The following is a 20,407-nucleotide window of genomic DNA, read 5'->3' as shown; positions in this document are numbered from 1 at the left end:
GCTGGCCTCACGACTAAGTCCTTACACCTAGGACATCTGACGTGTTAATTCCATGATAGTTGGCGCCCACCGTGGGGCTCGCGCACGGTGGTGTTGAGTCCTTGAAGGGATTTCATCTAGGGATTGAGAAGTTCGCGTCTGGATAAAGAAAAGACCAATTTTTTGGAGGGATCTGCATCAACTTCGAGTTCACTGGATTGAGATCAGAAATTTTATGGGCAGTAACCATCATCTCTGTTAACAAAATCATCAGAGAAGCCCCCGAAAATTTGGCATAAGCCGCCATGTTTCTCAGCAGGATCATCTACTGTCACCAAACGAGCAAATCCAGCATGGAAACCTAAAGGAAGACCCGGACGTGGGCGGTCAAACCTGCCACGACCCGGAAACCAGGCCAACCACAGGATCTCCAGAGTCAATCCAGAGTCAACCCCAAGAGGGAAAGCAGTCAGCGACCCGGACCCGGGTGATCCACGGGCTCAGACTCCTCCAACATCCGGCTCATTGACCCACTGCGCCCCCGCCGTCGCCGGTTCGCGCATCCAACCCGCCGGGTCGTTGCTGCACCGCCGGCTTTGCCTCTGCTGGGGTCGCCTTGACCTGCCCGCCGTCGGACGGCCTTGTCTCCACCGCAAGTGAGCCGCCGTGAGTCGCCGGGACCCTCTGCAGCTCGCCACGCCGCACCTCTGCCTGAGCCGTTCCGCCGGTGAGCCGCCCGGTCGCGCAGCCGTCTCTGGCCGCGGCTGGCCTCGCGCCTCCGCCCCGCGCTCGACCTCCAGCGCCCTGCCGGGTCTCCGCGCCTGAATCGCCTCCGCTTCACCGCTGCGCCCTGCCGGGTCTCCGCGCCTGAATCGCCTCCGCTTCACCGCTGCGCCCTGCCGGGTCTCCGCGCCTGAGTCGCCTCCCCCTCCGTGGATCCGCCGTCCCGGTGTTGAACCGCCACCGGATCAAATCGACCCGGCCTCACCGCCGCCCCTGCGGCCGTCCGAGTTATAGTTGCCACGTGATGGCCTCGTCTGCACCGAGACCCGCCTGGTTCCGCCTCACCTCACCTCTCCCGCAATTCATTGGCTGCCATGGAACCACCGAGTCAATCTCGCGCGCCGCTTCGCCGGCTTCCACCGACTGTGTTTGAGCCGTCCATCCGCCTCTCCAAGCTCCGCTTTAAACGCAGCAAGGGCAAGGCGCCGCTTGCCTAGAGCCGCCGTTCGAATGCCGCTATGCCCGTCTCTTGTTGCTGTTGTCTTTGCCACTCCTCCGCCTCAGCCGCCGTGGCTTTGCGCCGCCGTGAGACGCCCTCACCAAGAGAGCTAAGTCGCCACGGACCACCTCCGCCGCGACGCGCGGAGCCACTACAGCTTCATCGAGCCACCCTCGCGCCTCTTTCGCGGCGGGTTACAATGCGCCTTGGGCCACCAACTACCTCTGAGCCGCTGTCCCTACTGCTGCGTATTGAGTCGCCTACGCGGACCGGCTGTCGCCGACCCACTTGCACCTATGTACCGATCGGCATTGAACCGCTGCTGGTGAACCGCTCCGCGCTTCTGGGCTTCCTTGTGAGCAGCCGCCAGAGCCGCCCCGCGCCGAGAGCCGCCTGGCCTCCCTCCGACCTGCTACCCGGCGCCGCGCCTGCGTGCCCGGGCTCTTTCGAGCTTGACCAGGGCCTCATTCATCGATGTTCTCTGTTGCGGGAGAACGGCCCCGCCTTGGAGCTGCTCCATCGACGCATTTTTGCCACTGCTTGTCGCCCAATTGTCAACTGGTTTTTTGTTTTGGCCGGGCTGCGTTTGTGGTCTCCGTTTCCGTCGCTCGCGCCTCAAGTCGCCGTCGCCCGGGTCTCGCGGTGCCGTCTCCACCTCAAGACGCCTTGCTTCTTCTACAAGATCGTCACTGCTGGCCGCGCCAAGCAGGTCTCGCTCTGTCAGCCGCCGCGTACTTGTTTGTTAAGAAAAACAAGGCCGATGTATTTGCAACAAGTTCCTGGACAGTAACGTATATTTACTAGTGCTACATGCAAAGCACGGGTGAGTTGCTCGAATGCTGGCCTCAAGTGGGTTTCAAAAAAGATGCGGAGGTTAGGAGATCAGCAAAGGAAAGCATGTACTCACATCACCAAGGACTGTATTGGCTCTCGCCTCAATAGCCAAAGCGGGTACAAGATTAATTATTTATTTGGCTTCAGTGAAGACAAAAACCAGCCGCTCTGGGTGCTAATGTTTGGAGAAAATATAGCAAATGTCCTGACAACAAGATCTATCGGTTAGGAGACCGAGGGCTCGACGTCGCCAGGAAACAATGCGTGCACGCGCAGCCTAGGTGCCACTTCAATCACAAGGGCGTTGCACATACAGTTTCAATTATCTGTGGGATGTAAACAAAGGCAAAGTCAACATGACCCGGAGGATCCGTTTTAAGCCGCCCGTTTCCAGCGCTTTAAAGCCTCCACCCTTGCTACGATACCGTCAATGCCGCCTTGCCTCTAACGAAGAGAGTGACTAGAACACCATTGAAGTTATCAGAAGTCATTCACAGACACGGATCATCCATCATCTGAACAAATCAGGTGATATCTATCTGAATCCATTTTATTAATACATATTATTTCCATCACAGAACAACTACTTTGGTCTGTATATTTTTTTATGTGTGCAGGACAAAGGTTCATTATAAAGGTGGTGCCATACTGTGCATATGGAGTGTATGTTAGCATCACCATGCACCAGCGTCCACGCTGGCTTACAACTCCGCGGTGGATAAATCACTAGCCTGGCATATCAAGTGAAATCCATCCAGTATATTTTATATTGCATATTATTTTCTTTAAGAAGAGCAATTACTTTGGCTTGCAAGTTCTCCCATGTAGGACTCAAACCGGTCTATATCACGGTCAACTACGGAGAATCTTAAGCCAACTCCTTGAGTCGACTTAAGACTCAGGGGCTACAATGGCATGACTCGGGAACCCCGGGTCGTTGGAGGGAATGATAACCCGGTTCCGGAGGCTGCTACCATATTGATGAAAATTTAAAGGCCGTCAGAAAATTGCCGGTTCAAAATAATGATTCCGGTTTAAAATCCGGTTCAAGAGATTTCTCTCTCCCGCATGGTTTTGAAGCTTTCATATCCGGTTCAAACATCCGGCTCAAGGTAAATTTATATATTATAAAGCTTTGAAGCTCTCAATATCCGGTTTACAAATTTCCGGTTCAAAAAGAGGTTGTCTCTTGCAAAGTTCGAGTTCTCAGGAAAAAATAAAGGGACCAAAGAGAGTCTATTACAAAGCACAACTCAAATATAGGTACCCTGCTTTAATGACCATTGGGAGCTGATCGTATTCGAATTTAGCTTAACCCTTTTGGTATGACCCTGATCGTATTCGAATCAGAGTCGTTAAATATTCTCATGATCACTAGGGGGCTTCCTGTTCAAACATAGGTCGTATTTGAACCAAAGAGAACATAGCTGTCGGTACCCTTTTGATCGGCGTACTGCCGAGCTCATTGGGGAGTTTCTTGGTCATATTTGAACCATAGCTCAACCCCCTTTGGGAACCGACGTGGATCGTATTCGAATCAGCGTCGTTAAACAACTCTCAAGGTCATTTGGGGGCTTCCTGTTCAAACATAGGTCGTATTCGAACCAAAGAGAACATAGCTGTCGGTACCCTCTTGATCGGCAACGCCAAAGCCACTGGGGGCTATATGATCGTATTCGAATCTTAGCTTAACCCCTTTGGGACGGTTTTCTGATCGTATTCGAATCAGAAGCCTCAAAATATTTTGAAGTCTCTTTTTACAAACAATTTTTGGATTTTATTTTAAGCTCTTTTTCATATCTAAAGTGTATATGAGTGGTTGTTATTTAACCCGGTTTGATTTTCAATGGTAAATCGCCAGCTTATAACAATCATCATCTATGTGGAAGCATTGGCTTCTAAAGGATTGGGTTATCACCCTTACTGCACATGTCATGTAAACCGGCAATACAAAATCAATATCACAGTGGTTATATGTGAGGTATTATGACCCGACTTGCGGTAAACCGCCAAGGGATCTTGTGATCTACTTGTATGCAGGATAAGACTACATTTGGGTGATTACCCACTCTGGTTTTTAATGTTAAGTCGCCAGGGCATATGTTGTTTAAACTCTGTGCAGGATTTACAGGGCTATGACTTACATAAATGATTAAGTTCAAGACCATCATCAAAGATTGAAATTGGTGTCTCGAAAGGGTTGTCAATTCTTGGTTTTCTCAAAGGCTATAAGCCGCCGGGTTCTAAAATTTCCGGGTATTTAAACTCCGGATTTATTTGTCAACAGATAAGGTATTTGAATCTTTAAATAGCCAAGCTTGGCTGGATTTTCACTATGATATTGAATGATTGAGGTTTCAAACCGGGTTATTCAAATGTTTAATAGCCAGCATGGCTGGATTTTTATTATGGTTATCAGTAACTAATGTTATGGTTGAGGTTTTCAAAGTCGCTTTGGCGCAATGGATATTATTTTATCAATGGATATGATTTATTCTACAATGAAAGGAATAGTCCTGAGTCGCTGCAGGCTTACAACCCGACACTTGGGGGCTACATTATTTACATTGAGATCACATCAAATATGCAAGTCCCATGTCACTGCCAGCATGCACCATGGCACTTGGGGGCTAATGCAAAGTCATTTTTTGCTCACTTCATTGAAGACCCGACTCATCCCATTGTAATGAGCCGGCCCTCGGAGGCTACCAATTGCTCATGTCAAAAATTCAAGGTACACAAGCCTCAGTTCATTATATTGAAAGGTCCACTACTTAGTTGGTAGAGTACAAAGCTCTTAACCTTATGGACGTGGGTTCAAGCCCCATGGTGGAGATTACATCATGTGATGTTATCATCAATAAATTATATACAAAGTCCCAGCTCAGTATTATCTTAATGAGCCGGCCCTTGGGGACTACACGTTGCTGTTCCAGTCTACATGATGAAAGATCGTGGATGTCGCCTAGAGGGGGGGGGGTGAATAGGCGCTATAAAATAATTACGGTTTAGGCTTGAACAAATGCGGAATAAACCTAGCGGTTAATTTGACAAGCACAAAACCTACAACAACTAGGCTCACCTATGTGCACCAACAACTTATGCTAAGCAAGATAAACAACTAAGTGATAGCAAGATATATGACAAGAAACAATATGGCTATCACAAAGTAAAGTGCATAAGTAAAGGGTTCGGGTAAGAGATAACCGAGGCACGCGGAGACGACGATGTATCCCGAAGTTCACACCCTTGCGGATGCTAATCTCCGTTTGGAGCGGTGTGGAGGCACAATGCTCCCCAAGAAGCCACTAGGGCCACCGTAATCTCCTCACGCCCTCGCACAATGCAAGATGCCGTGATTCCACTAAGGGACCCTTGAGGGCGGTCACCGAACCCGTACAAATGGCAACCCTTGGGGGCGGTCACCGGTACCCGTCAAATTGCTCGGGGCGATCTCCACAACCTAATTGGAGACCCCGACGCTTGCCCGGAGCTTTACACCACAATGATTGAGCTCCGAACACCACCAACCGTCTAGGGCGCCCAAGCGCCCAAGAGGAACAAGCTCAAGGGCACCAAGCACCCAAGAGTAATAAGCTTCTCAACTTGTAACTTCCACGTATCACCGTGGAGAACTCAAACCGATGCACCAAATGCAATGGCAAGGGCACACAGAGTGCCCAAGTCCTTCTCTCTCAAATCCCACCGAAGCAACTAATGCTAGGGAGGAAAAAGAGAGGAAGAACAAGAAGGAGAACACCAAGAACTCCAAGATCTAGATCCAAGGGGTTCCCCTCACAAAGAGGAGAAAGTGATTGGTGGAAATGTGGATCTAGATCTCCTCTCTCTTTTCCTCAAAAACTAGCAAGAATCCATGGAGGGATTGAGAGTTAGCAAGCTCGAAGAAGGTCAACAATGGGGGAAGAACACGAGCTCAAGGGATAAGGTTCATTGGGGAAGAAGACCCCCTTTTATAGAAGGGGAAAAATCCAACCGTTATGTGCTCAGCCCGCACACGAGCGGTACTACCGCTCCACGAGCGGTACTACCGCTCCACGAGCGGTACTACCGCTCTGGCGGAAGAAGCAGGGAAAAGGAGCAACCAAACATGAACCTTGGGGCGGTAGTACCGCTTATAAGCGGTACTGCCGCGCACCCCAGCGGTACTACCGCTGGAGGAGCAGAACACGGGACCAAAAAAACAGTAGCGGTACTACCGCCCGACCGGAGCGGTACTACCGCTTATAGGCGGTACTACCGCCCATCAGGGCGGTACTACCGCTTATAGGTGGAACTGCCGTGCCTTACTGCCGTGCAACTACTGCAAAACTCGACACGAAAAATGCAAGACCCAAAATAGAGGCGGTACCAGCGCGGAACCGTAGCCGTACTACCGCTTATGGCCATAGGCGGTACTACCGCTTGGGGTGATAAGCGGTACTGCCGCTCTGGCCGCGGTACTACCGCTAGGAAACCAAAACTGCCATAACTTCTGCATCTGAGCTCCGAATTGAGCAAACTCAAGCTTGTTGGATTGAGAAAGGCGAGTAGCATCAAAACAGCGACTGGTTATAGTAAGAAGAGGCAGGGGAGGTATGCCAAAAAATAGAGGAGTGAAACCTCCAACCGAGAAGAACCGGCATAACCTCCAACATCGAAAACATCATAGAAGATGCGAGTGAACTCCGTTTTCGATGAACTCGAGCTTGTCATCAAGATGACCATAAGCTCCAAAACTCACAAAGAGAAGAACCAAACAAGAACCAACAAAGATGATGCAAGGATGCAATGGTTTGAGCTCTCTATGAACGATATGATCAAGCTACTCATCGAGAGCCCCCCTTGATAGTACGGCAATCGATCCTGTAACCCGGTCTCCCAACTACCATCATGAGACCGGTAAAATAGAAAACCTATCAAGAGCAAACCTTTGCCTTGCACATGGTCCACTTGAGCTAGATGATGACGATCTTGACTCCCTCAAGTTGGACCACCTTTCTTGGTTGTGTTGGCTCGATGAAGACTAGTTGATTGCTCCCCCATACTCCACTATGGGTGAGCCACTCTTCCGCACATCTTCACCAGTCCATTGTCACCACAATGGACGGCAAGCTTCAAGCATTTGATCTCGTCATGATGCTTCACTTGAACTTGCGCACCGCAACATCTTCACAAGTCCATTGTCGCCACAATGGACGGCAAGCTTCAAGCATTTGATCTCTTCATGATGCTTCACTTGAACTTGCACACCGCAACCTAACCCCACAAAGAACTCTCACGAAGATCATGGGTTAGTACACAAAGCGTAATCGACAATGCTTACCACACCATGGGATCGCTTGATCCCTCTCGGTACATCTTGTGCGCTTTGTGTGTTGATCAACTTGATTCACTCTTGACTTAGTCTTGATCAACCTTGACTCTTTCCAACTCTCTTCATTTGGATGATGTCTTGAAGGTAAACATGAATGATCACACAATCTTCTTCTTCAAGACATGCTTGCAATAAGTTCTACTCTCACATGACCAATATTTGGATAATTCCTTAATAACACCTTGGTCACCACATAAACTCCTTGAAACCAACACATGGACTTCAAGAAATGCCTATGGACAGATCCTTCAAATATAACTCAAGGCAACCATTAGTCCATAGAGATTGTCATCAATTACCAAAACCAAACATGGGGGCACCGCATGTTCTTTCACATGATCATATCTATAAAGTCCCTGCTCATTATTGTATAATGACCCGGCACTTGGGGGCTACATATGTGGAATACACAGTTTTGACTAGTGATTGAGATGAGCAACATGGATTTCTTCAAAGTGGTAATATTTATATTGAGGCAAGTCTTAAGTCATCGCTTTGCTCCCCTCAAGACTTGGGGGCTACAGGTAATATGGATATGAGGGAGAGAAATCTTCAAAATTCTTAGTTTTGACCCAGCATCAGCAACAATTATGACTCGGCATCATCTATTTATAACCTGGCAAGTTTTTTCATCTTTAAGCCGGTTGAAGGTCACATGAGTATTTCAAGACCAGAAGTTAAGCCGGGTCAGCAAATTGATTATGAAGTTGGCTTATTTGACCCGGATTTTTGAAGAAGGAAATAACAAGGAGTTAAGGATGATTAGGTGCTGGCTTACGAAGATGTTTTAACCCGGAGCGTAACCTGTTAAAATTGTTCTTGTGTTGTTTTACAGGATCAGTTTAACATGGATGAATCCAAATTAAACTGGGGGCTAATGTCGGGGATATACCCCGCAGTATGACCCGGCTGGAGATATAACCCGGCTGGGATTGGGTGTTTCATTGATGACCCGGCAGACTATAAGCCGGCAGGAACAGTTAAGTAGGTTAAGCTCGCGGGAACAGTTGAGCATTGTAACCCGGCAGACATAGTCATGTAACCCGGCAGACACAGTCATGTAACCCGGCACATGTTAAGCCAGGTGGTAAGCCAGACGGTAAGCCAGATGGTAAGCCAGATGGTAAGTCAGATCGTAAGCCAGACGGTAAGCCAGATGGTAAGCCAGATGGTAAGTCAGATCGTAAGCCAGATTGTAAGAAGCCCAAGACGTTAAGAAGCCCATGGTGAGACGTGAAAGTAAGGTTAAATCTTAAGTCCGAGTTGGACTCTACATGTAACCCACCCCTTCAGCTTATATAAGGAGGGGCGGGGCACCCCAAGAGGAGAAGAAAAACAATCTCTAGGGCTAGACTCAAAGAGCCGGCTTACCGGCGACTCTCTGATAAGCATAATGAGACCTAGCCACAAACAGCATGTAGGGTTGTTACCGGATGATGTTTCCCGGGGCCCGAAGCTGTCTAAACCCTTGTCTCGTGCGTTGGACCGCCCTGTGTCTCTCATCTCAATCAACCCCTCTCAAGCTACTACATAGATGCGCTGGCCTCACGACTAAGTCCTTACACCTAGGACATCTGACGTGTTAATTCCACGACAAGTCTTCATCAGATATATTTTCCACTGGAGATGTTTGGGCAAGTTCACTGTTAGCCTTGCCCTCAAAGTGAGTTTTCCTCAAGTTATACTGATACTGTCGCAGAGCAGACTTGAAAACATGGGTGCAAGCTTGTCTGGTTGCATCATTTTGGCTATCCAACTTGAACCTCATATGTTGAAAATTATGGGAGTCTCATTATCAGCAACCTAGAAAGTATTGGACAGAGCAAGACGATATTACTAGTTTCCATACATAACCATACTTACAGATAAATGGTCGAGGAAGGTGTTGAACTGGGTTTCGTCTTTGTCATTCATGTACTGAATCCATGTTGGGAGGATACGTACATGACACCTAATAGCAACCGCTGCCTCTGATACTAACTTGGCTGACTCTGTAGCATCACGTGGCCTTTTTAAACCCGCCTCAATACGGATCTCCATTCTTCCTCCTCTAGATTTAGTTAACCTATCCAGCATTATCCCTGATGTTTATTTCACTACAAAAAAATACACTTCCATGATGATACGTGTTTGTCACAGTAGGTCGCGTTTTTTGTCATGCATGTACATCCATGACAAATTTATGAAAGAATCAAGATAGTCATACCTGTGTTGTAGTAGAAGTGTTCCATGACATTACCAAAATTATCATCACAGAAGTGTCCACTTCCATGACGATAAATCACGCGTCACAGAAGTGCTTTCGTCAAGGGTGACCGACACGTGGCATCTACCGTAACAGAACGCCGTTAAGCTATCGGGTTGGGTTTTGGATCCGATAACCCGTTAACAGCCCCGACCAATGGGGATTTTCCTTGTGTAAAATCATCATTGGCTGGAGGAGACACGTGTCAGGTCCGCGTTGGCACAGGTGTCACTCATCCAATGGGCGAGACGCGCCTATGATATGTTGACACGTGGACCGGCCCATCAAGTTTAAATGGGCTGGCCCAACTGAAGGCCCACAAGATTTTGCGGACCATAATGGGCCGGCCCAGCTAAAGGCCCACGAGATTTTGCGGACCATAATGGGCTGGCCCAGCTAAAGGCCCACAAGATTTTGTGGGCCATAATGGGCCGGCCCAGGTAAAGGCCCACAAGATTTTGTGGGCCATAATGGGCCGGCCCAGGTAAAGGCCCACAAGATTTTGTGTGCCATAATGGCGGCCGAAGCCCAGTTGGTCATAAGGGCCCAAGCCAAGATTCTTGCGGATCATAATGGGCCGGCCCAGCTAAAGGCCCACGAGATTTCGCCGACATTAATGGGCCAGCCCAGCTGTAGGCCCACAAGATTTTGAGGACCCTAGTAGGCCGGCCCATTAACTGGCTGCCATGTTTTGGGCCAAATGCCGGCCCATATTTGATCCGGTCCATTAATGGCCTGCCACACTCTGGGCCTAATAGTGGCCCATATGAGATCCAGCCCGTTAAAAGCCTACCACGTTCTGGGCCAAATTACGGCTCAGATCCGGTCCGGCCCTTTAAGAGGCTTTGGGCTCAATTATGGCCCATATCAGATTCGGCCCGTCAACTGGACACTATGCTTTTGGGCCCACTTGCTAAAGGCCCACTTAGTAATTCGGCCTGATATTAGTTTTGGCCTGTTAAGGGCCCGTTTAAGATTTCGGCCCTATATTAATTTCGGCCTGTTAAAAGCCCGTCATATAGTTGGGCCTAACTACGGCCCGGTTTGCATCCGGCCTGCTCGCAGCCGATATCTGATTGGGCCAAACAAGGACCGAGACAATTTTGGCCTGTTAAAAGCCCGTGATTTGATTCGCACAATCATGGGCCGGGGTTCATTTCGGGCTGCTGCCGGCCCGTGAGCTGTTCGGCACGTTTCAGGCCCAACCTACATCATGATTGCATGACGACCCGATTATGTACCGTAATTTTACGGTTTGGCCGGTTTACTGCGAAGACAGGATATATATATATATATATATAGTAAAATAACTGCAGCATCGTGAATAAGAAAAAACCTAGACTATACAATTAAGAAATTACGGCATATTACATCCACTGGGCATCAAAGTTCGCCACTATGATAATAAAGCACAAGCAGACAACAGATTACATACACTGGGCATCAAAGATCGCCACCAGTGCAAATAAACACGCCGACAAAATAATATACAAAACCGACAGCGCTTCAATAGAGTTGAAGAAAGGTTAGCCCTGCTAGGGAGCTGCAGCGCAAGCAGCTGAGCAAGATGATGATACTGCACTTGTTCAACACTTATATCTTCCTCACTCTGAAAGATAAACAAGTAGATAGATGACAGGTTTTGCACATAAAAATATCGGTGCTGACAATTCATCACATTTCTTACTGACGAATAAAGTGACACAGTTTAAAATTGCATTAACACAATATGGTATTGTTCAGGTCAAGACATGGCAGGAAATGACATTGTGAAGGAGTTGGCAGCTTCAAGACACCACTGGATTACAGATCAAGAACTCATAAGTATCAATGGTTAGTGTGTTGTCAATTTATACCATTTCAGATTGGCAAATAAAGAGACGGTTTAAATAATAGTAGAATGATATGACATTGTTCATAGTTAAGACATTGCAGAATATGACATTGTGCTGTAGTGGGTAGGTTCACCACACCACTGGATTACGGATGAAGAACAGAAGCATACATGCAGTGCAAAAGAAGATCACTTGCTCTGTATAGTTTAATTTACATGGTATGAAGAAGGAACTTGGTTGTACAACTGAAAACTTAAATTGAGAAAGGACAAACTTTTGTTTATGAACTACATAATAAACTTTAAACAAGCAATTTGATGCAAACACCAAAAATAAACAGCTGTTGCAGTCATGCCTAACCAAATATATACAACAAAGTCTGAAGGCTTGAGATGGACAAACTTACATTATTGGTGAAGACATGCTCTATAAAGGCCTTGTCCATGCTGATGGGGGGGGGCAATTCAAGAAGTTTACCACAAAATCTTCTTCAAAAGCACTGCCTTTATACTACATTTTGTCAAGAGTAAATATAGATGTGATAATATACGAAAAAATGGAGAATATTTAAGATAAGATGAAGAGTGATGCTACATAACCAAGTAGCTATAAATGTAAGTGCAGCGATACAGGCAAAAGGTACAGCCAAGAGCAATGCACAGCTAAACTTCTTCAGTACCAACCTTATGGTAAGAGTAAATATAGATCTGATGTGTAGAAAATGGAGGGCAAAGGAAAATAAGCTGCAGAGTGATGGTACATGAACAACTACCTGTCATTATAAGTACACTGATAAAGGACAACATGTACTTACAAGAACAATGCAGAGCTAAAAAAACATTGGCATTGGATATATTCTACACTAATGTAACCATTCATACAGATCATATAATTTGGAGCGAACAATTGATAAGCAAGCTATCATGCATACTGCTGTCACATAATGAACCAGGTATGTATGCAAGTACAGTGATACAGGACAACAGGTACTAATAAGAGCAAAGCAGCGGGCAGCATATTTGCGATATCCTGTCGTTCTTGTCAAACCGGAATTCTTCTTCGAGCAGATTTCCTGCAAAAAAGATCCGTAAGGCACATGCGGAAAAGTAGAAGTTCAAATTGTCATGTGATTTCATAGACAGTACCTCATCCTGGGAACGAGACCAGTGCATAACAAGGTTTTTCCATTCAATGTCTTCTAAATTTAGCACAGGAGACTTCACCGGAAATTCGTTTATAGACTTGCCATCAAAGTGTGATTTCCTCAGGTAACACCGATACTGCTGCAATGCTTCCTTGAAAAGCACAAGCAAGCTTTGCTCGTCATGACTATCCAGATTGACCCTCGCCTAGTTACAACAATGTAATGTTTCATTGATGTGTTCAATCAGCAGAAAATAGGAAAATAATAACCATGAATAATAGCACTTACACGTAAGTTGGACAAGAAGATGTGAAAATGGTGTTTGTCTTCACAATAATCTTCCCATGATGGGAATATATGCACGTAGTCCCTAACAACATTGAAAGCATTGTCTTTTAAACTGGGAATAAATGGAATGGGGTTCCAATCTGCAGGAATTGGCCGTCTCTGCAGTTGGGATAGGTCTTCGGCCGGTGGGCTTGCTGTACTTTTTGCTGGAGCGGGATTTTTCTGTGGTACAGCTGGTGCTATGGCAAATGAAATCGGTATACCTTTTGCTGGAGTGCAGGTCCTGTGTGGTGGGGCTAGTGGTGTGGCCAGTAAAGTATGGGTACAGTCTGCTGGAGTCGGTCCTACGTTGTGTGTCACTGGTTGTACAACCAATATAAGTGGGGTGCTGTCTGATTTCTCCGGCACCACCACGTTTTTCAAGGACTTTGCTGGTGCTCCTTCAGGTTCGGCAATCACCCTCTTCCTTTTTGATGTCTGATGCACAAGAACAACATTTGAGTGGAAAAACATGGTATGATGACAGATGGAATATGTATTGATAATGGATGGGCAGGGCATCTCGACATATATGATGAGTAAACTAAGCAGATGGCGGTGCAACAAAGTAGAAGAAATGCAAGACAACATATGCAAGATACCCGCAATCAATAAAACATTGCCAAATTAGAACATGCACCTTGATGGGTGAACAGGACAGGTCATCTGCCTTTGACTCCTCAAGGTTAGAATAGTCATTAGGATCATATTCTGAACAAGAATCAACAGGTGGGGAGCGTATGAGTTTCATTGCATCCAGAATGGCACTCAATGCCTTGGTGCCAATTTTGTAAGTCATTGCAGTGTTTAGCTTCAAGAGTGGACTGCTGCTAGTGCGACACAAAGCAGCTACACATATCATAGTGTAGATATAACGGGAAAACCTTAAGCATTAGAGTAAAATCAGCAAAGTGGAACTTGCTGGAATATATGTGCTAGTATTGCCGGTACGGCTAGAAAGGCTTCGGATACCAACTCTCTTCAAGTGAAGGTGCGGTACTGTTAATATCAGTGTAACTCTCAAAGGCGACACAGCTCCCTGCATTTCCTTGCTATTCTTATAGGATTCAAGTGGGAAGGCCACTACAAATCCTATTCCTATGTTTACAAGATCCTACGAATCAAAGAGGCTCAAAGTGTCCATCACCACCGACCGTATAGACCTCTACACTGCAAATGTCCCTGCTCATCTTCAGTACAAGGAACATACTGTACTACTATCATACTCCCTCCGTTCCAAAATATAAGTCTTGGTAGAGATTTCCACTATGGATCACATACAGATGTATCCAGAGACATTTTAGAGTGTAGATTCACTCATTTTGCTCCATATGTAGTCCATGGTGGAATATATACAAAGACTTGTATTTAGGAACAGAGAGAGTACATATTAAAGAAGAACGGAAGAGGAACATGGCAAAGAAGAGCAAGCAGATTTTGGATAATAAAATGTTGGTTGCGCAGTGCCCACACATGATGAACCAGAGCGCATTAAGAATGCAACTCCCAGCTGTCTCTCGACCATTTCAGGCGGTTGGATGAAGATCCTACGTCTCCTAACCCTTCTTCTTCCTCGTCTCTGATTCTTCCCATACAGAACACCGCACGGGCCGCCGGCCGGACCACCGGCCCCCACCGCCTGTGTTCCTCCACCACCCCCACCCCACCCCCGCCCCAACCCCCACCCGCGTCGAGTTTTCTTCGTTCGGCGAGGCCCCACAACCACCCGAGCCCCTTCGATCTCACCGACGAACTCCGGCGAGCTCTGAAAAATCGACTGACCCAATTTTGAAATTTAGTCTACTGTGATTTAACTAGTGTGGAATATAAAAGGGGAAAACCATAAGCATTGGGAGTATAGTGTTGAGCCTGCCATGGCGGATCTGAAGGTGCAAACCGGACAAAGGCAACTTCGCAACCAAGACAAGAAATCAGAGTAAAGCAGTGGCGATCTATTTTCTTGCTGCGATAAATAAGTTGAGCAGATACGAAAGAGTACCGCCTCTTGTGCGGCGCCGTGTACGCATCAGCTGAGAATTTGACGGTGCTGCGGTAGCGATGGCTGTCGGCGGCGTGGAAGTAGATCTAGGAGGGTAGACGGTGGCGGCAGGGCGCGGTGGACGAGACGGTCGTAGGAGCGGCGCTGGCAAGGTGGACGACGGCGGGGATGAAGCGAGAGGACGGGATGCAAGGATCCTGGTCCGAAGCCGTGGATGAGAGAGGTCGATCTCTTGTAATGGACGGCGGCGTCGGGGTATCAGCTCCGGCATGGTAGAGGAGGACGGCGGTGGATGGGGTGGCGGACGGCGGCGGACGGAGGAGGGTGGGGTGGAGAGGGTGTTTTGGCGCCCACGGAGTACGAATGGGGAAAAGGGAGGTAGAGAGGAAGGGGGAACCATGTATTCAGGGCGCGCTTGTCTCAAATGCAAGGAAATTTACAAACTTAGCCTCTGTTTCAAATTTCTACTACATCACAACAACATTAGTCAGTTGGGGATAGGACGGTAATCTCGCATACATCGAATATTTGCCGACGAGAGTTTGTTTTTGGCGCTCACCGTGTATGAATATGAATCGGGGAGGGAGTCGATTTCGGCCGAGGACACACTGTGTTTTGGCGCCCACCGTGTATGAATCCGGGTGAGAGGCGGTTACGTCACGTTTGGGTGAAATTACAAACCTACCCCTATCGAAACCCATAGAAATCCAGCAGATAGGCTTTGCGTGGCAGGGATAGGCAGTAGTGATTTCCATCTCGCAGATTTTGGTTTCAGGCGGTTACTGCGACTTTCCCCGCTTCGTTCAAATTTTGCAGAGTGCACGTTTACCGTGCCAACTCAATTCGAATCCTGTTTGTATTCTATTTTTTCGGGCGGGATCCATTTTCAATTGGAATTACATTCTATATACATCATTTTTTATATATACTTTCAAAAGCACAACAAAGAATTCTGCTCCTTTATATGTATACTATGATTTACAAATACAACGATCTCGAAATCTTAAGGTTGAATTCGAAAAAAATTAACCAAATTATGTTCTACTAAAATGTATGGATCAGTAATATCTACATATTAAATAACATAGATGTGCGTGAATTCATATGAGCATGCATGTTTGATAGATCAATTTTGGTTCGAGTATGGATTACATGTATCATCATCTCGAATTCAAATATTTGAATCCCTTTTTTGTTCACTCCTTTCACACCCATCTCTCTCGCATGCATGCTCCTTCAGGTAGCTATCACTCTCTTTCCTCCAGCTCACCCGCACGCTCACTTCTTGTTTCTCCTATCCTCGCAAACATGGTCTCTCGACGTCTCCCTTGAGAAGTGTCACACTCTCCCTATCATTATACATTACACGGTTTTCATTATCTCTCACGTCTCTAATGTTCTCTGGTATCACTCGGTACCTAAGCTTTCTTTTTCACTGCCACACACACAGTCTCCACTCGTCTTTCACTTTGTCTTTCTCTCTATGGGATTCTCTCACACACCCTATATGTCTCTACATATGACTCATACCACTAAAATTACTCTCTCTCTCTCTCTCTCTCTCTCTCTCTCCTGTAGACACAACATTTGTTGCGGTCTCCTTTTCGTCTCCATCTCAGACTGACATTATTCATTTGTTTACCGATCAGACAACCCCGACTACCGTCTCCTCTCTCTCTCAGAGACACACACACACAACTCCTGCTTCCACTCCCCTTCCCGACTACCGTCTCTCTCTCTCACACACAAAACTCTCGCTTTCGCACCCTGACTCGTATTTCTCTCACAAACATTTATCGACTAGCTAGCCTCTAGATAGGTTTATACACCAGCACACTCGTGCTTCCACCATCGCATACATGTCTCTCTCCCGCTCCTTGTATCTATGTATATTTTTATTCCCTTCTTGAGACACGCCCTCTCGATCGTGCACACACACACACTATCGCCTCATTTTAAGCTGATACCTATCGCACACACACTCCTTGTGTCTTTGTCACACATGCACTCCGTCCTCCTCCACTCCCCCTCTCTCTCACACACACATGGGCTTTTTGCAACAACTAGCAAGATGCCCATGCGTTGCACGGAACATCAAGATGCATTTGTATGAGTAGTTTATCTTGTGGGGGAAAAGGATGAACGAGGGAAGGCCTTATTTGCAAATGTGGAGAGGGGTGTGGGTATCTTTTTGCAAAATTGCCATAGTTTCCTTCCTATCCGTCAGATATAGATCAGACGACCTATATTGCAGGATGGCAAGCACACGATCATCACCGACAATGCTTTTTATAAGAGTAGGGATAAAAAATAGAGTTGGTGATGATGGTGGGCCTGCCATCCTGCAATGTAGGTTGTCCGATTTATATCTGACGGATAGGAAGGAAAATATGGCAATTTACCCGCACTCTTCACCACATTTGCAGATAAGGCCTTCCCTCGTTCATCCTTTTCTCCCACAAGATCTTGATGTTCCGTGCAACGCACGGGCATCTTGCTAGTAAGAGTAGAAATTATCCTTTACTGTCTACTTTTTTTCTCTATACTTTTTTTCTTGCAATATAGGCCGTCCGATTTATATCTGACAGATAGGAAGGAAACAAATGGTAATTTTGCAAAAAGATACCCATACCCCTCTCCAGATTTGCAAATAAGGACTTCCCTCGTTCATCCTTTTCTCCCACAAGATAAACTACTCATACAAATGCATCTTGATGCGTGCAACGCATGGGCATCTTGCTAGTTCTAAAAACCTTTCCATCATTTGCCACACTACTGGTTGCAGATGAAAAACCTACCCAAGCACAGCGCGATACAGGAGCGACGCACAATTACAAGCTGATATTCTGTTGGACAATGGAGGCTATAACCAATTACTTTTACGGGAACAATAGCACCCAGGAAATTTGAAGGGTAGGTATGAAAAAAATTGGAACTGCACATGTACTGCTAAGTGATTCAATACACACATTACCAATCGAGGAGGTGAACGATGGTTGCGGCGGCCTCTGTGAGTCATGGTCGGCAACAGGAGTCAGTTCATTGTCCACGACGGTGGTACTTCTGCGCTTGGCGTCGGCTTCCGGGAAGCAGATCCGAGACCGTGGAAGACGATGCCGGGGAAGAGGCTCCGTGTACGACGACGACGGTGGACCGGCTCCAGTGCGGCGTACGAGGTCGTCGATGAGGCAGATGCGCTGCGGTGGACGAGTGCGCCGATGTAAAGGGGAGGAGCACGAAGGCTGCGGTGCCATGGAGAAGTCTATTTTGCGGTGGGGATAGAAAATGGGGAGTATTCAGGTGTACTACTCTCGGTGCCGGGGTGGGGTTGGCTGGGTAGGGTGAACCTGAAGTTACGAAAACAGCCCCCTACCAAGCGTCATCCGTAGGCCTGTTCCGAAGGCTATGATGGTAACTTCCCACTGCTCAAATCAGGGTCGCGGGAGATTTTCCCGCCGACCTCAAAATTTTGTGACACTGGACTCCCCGTGTGGCGTGTTGAGTGATTCAGCTAAGCAACTAGCGAGTAGTAGTAGTAAACTCTGCATATTAGGTTTGGCCGAAGTCAAACTTCCTAAAGTTTGACCAAGTTTATAGAAAAATATAAACATTTATCATAACAAATGTGTATGATGTGAAAGTACATTCAATAATGAATCTAATGGTATTTATTTGTTATTGTATATGTTAATATTTTTTGTTATAAGCTTTCTGACAGTTTACAAAACTTGACTTTGACCAATGCTAATACGCGGACTTAAATAAAAACGGAGGGAGTACATATTTGTTTTCTTAGTTTGTAGTGAACTAATCATTTGTTGAAATTGTGAAATAAATATATTAGGCTATTGACTTCGAATGTAATGGTCTATACAATTCAATAGTTACAATCATTGTCGAATCCCAAGATGTATACAAGGTCTATAGTACTTCACAACATGCTCAAACTCACATAATCCCAGTCAAATGAGAATCTAAATGCATTTCATAGTTATTACTTTGTAGGATGCAACAAAAACAACCATAACTCTACATCAGCCATTATAGAAGCAACATTTTGACATATCCCAATGTGTGAATGAAACGTGCAGAGAGAGCTTTTGAAGATGGAGCAGATAGGGCGGGAAAGATTGTATGTATGTGGACGAGAGAGTAAGAGACAAACCTAACGAGACAGAGAGAGAGATAGAGAGAGAAAGAGAGAGGAAGAAGTTAGGTCTGTGAGAAAGATAGATACATGTAATATACATGAGATGCGTGTGCATCTGGATTCTGTATACGTGGAAGGAGAAGAGACAACATGTTTGATGAGAGAGCTGGAAAAACATGGACGAGAGGGGAAGGATCTCGTGGATTGAGGGATTGACAATTTTGTGCGGGGGAGAGAGGGATTGGTAATTTTGTGCAAGAGAGAGAGAGGGTGGGGGGAGGAGTCAGTCAGCCGTCGTCACATCACCCTGCTTCCAAATGACCCCGCATTCTCTAGCGCGGTGTGGTCGCCATCTTCGATCTGCTCGATGCCCTCTTTGAAGATTGAGGTGTTGTGCATGTTGGAGTGCAAAGAAGCACAAGCGAGAGTGGTCGCCGTATAACCTTGGATGGGGATGAATTGTGTGCTCGGGGGAGTGTGTGTGTTGTGCTGCGTGTGTCTCTCTCTGTGTGTGTGTGTGTGTGTGTGTGTCAGATATTGAGAGAAAACAAACCTAAGGAGAGAAATGGGTATTCACGAAGAGATTGTGCGGGCCTTGAGGTGGGCAGGGGCCGGGTGAGGGTGTCAAAATGTGCGCGTTGATGCATGTGTTGCATGCGACCGTGCGAGGGACAGATGAATCAAGAGAGATGGTTGTTGTGTTACAGATGCTCCTATCTCTGTCTCTCCCTCTCTCTCTCTCTCACACACACAAGTAAACTAGAAGACCGTTCTCTCATGTATACACAACGTATCGACATCTGTCTATGTCTCACTCATGCATGATCATTTGCACATTCACACCTCTCTATGTCTGTATCACACGCACACCGTCTCCACATTGCCCTTCTGCCACAACACACATATGGACACATACACACGTTCTCTCTCAGTCACACACACAAAATCAGTATTAAAAAAAACTAGGGCGCACCTAAAACGTCCAAATCCAAATAAACACGAACTGGAGCTAAATTCAAATATATGGAAATATTGCAGCGTCAAGAACTTTCACAGGAAAAAAAGTTGAGTAATATTCGAGGATTGTTTTCACACACACACAAAAAGGTTCGGTGGATGTCCTTCGAGCGCGACACGGTGACACACCGTTTGATCGACCGCGCGGCCGCGGTTCACGCGCTTGCACAGGATTCCGTATCGTGGCTGTGGTACTAACTAATAAAAGCACTGCCTATGTCTAATGTTTACGTGTACTAGTACGGTTTTCTTTTAAGTTTGACCAACCTTATATATAAAAC

The sequence above is a fragment of the Triticum aestivum genome, chromosome 7D (assembly GCF_018294505.1).
Source record: "Triticum aestivum cultivar Chinese Spring chromosome 7D, IWGSC CS RefSeq v2.1, whole genome shotgun sequence".
In the NCBI taxonomy this organism is placed as follows: domain Eukaryota; kingdom Viridiplantae; phylum Streptophyta; class Magnoliopsida; order Poales; family Poaceae; genus Triticum; species Triticum aestivum.
The sequence above is the reverse complement of the archived record's forward strand: the minus strand, read 5'-3'. Positions refer to the sequence as shown.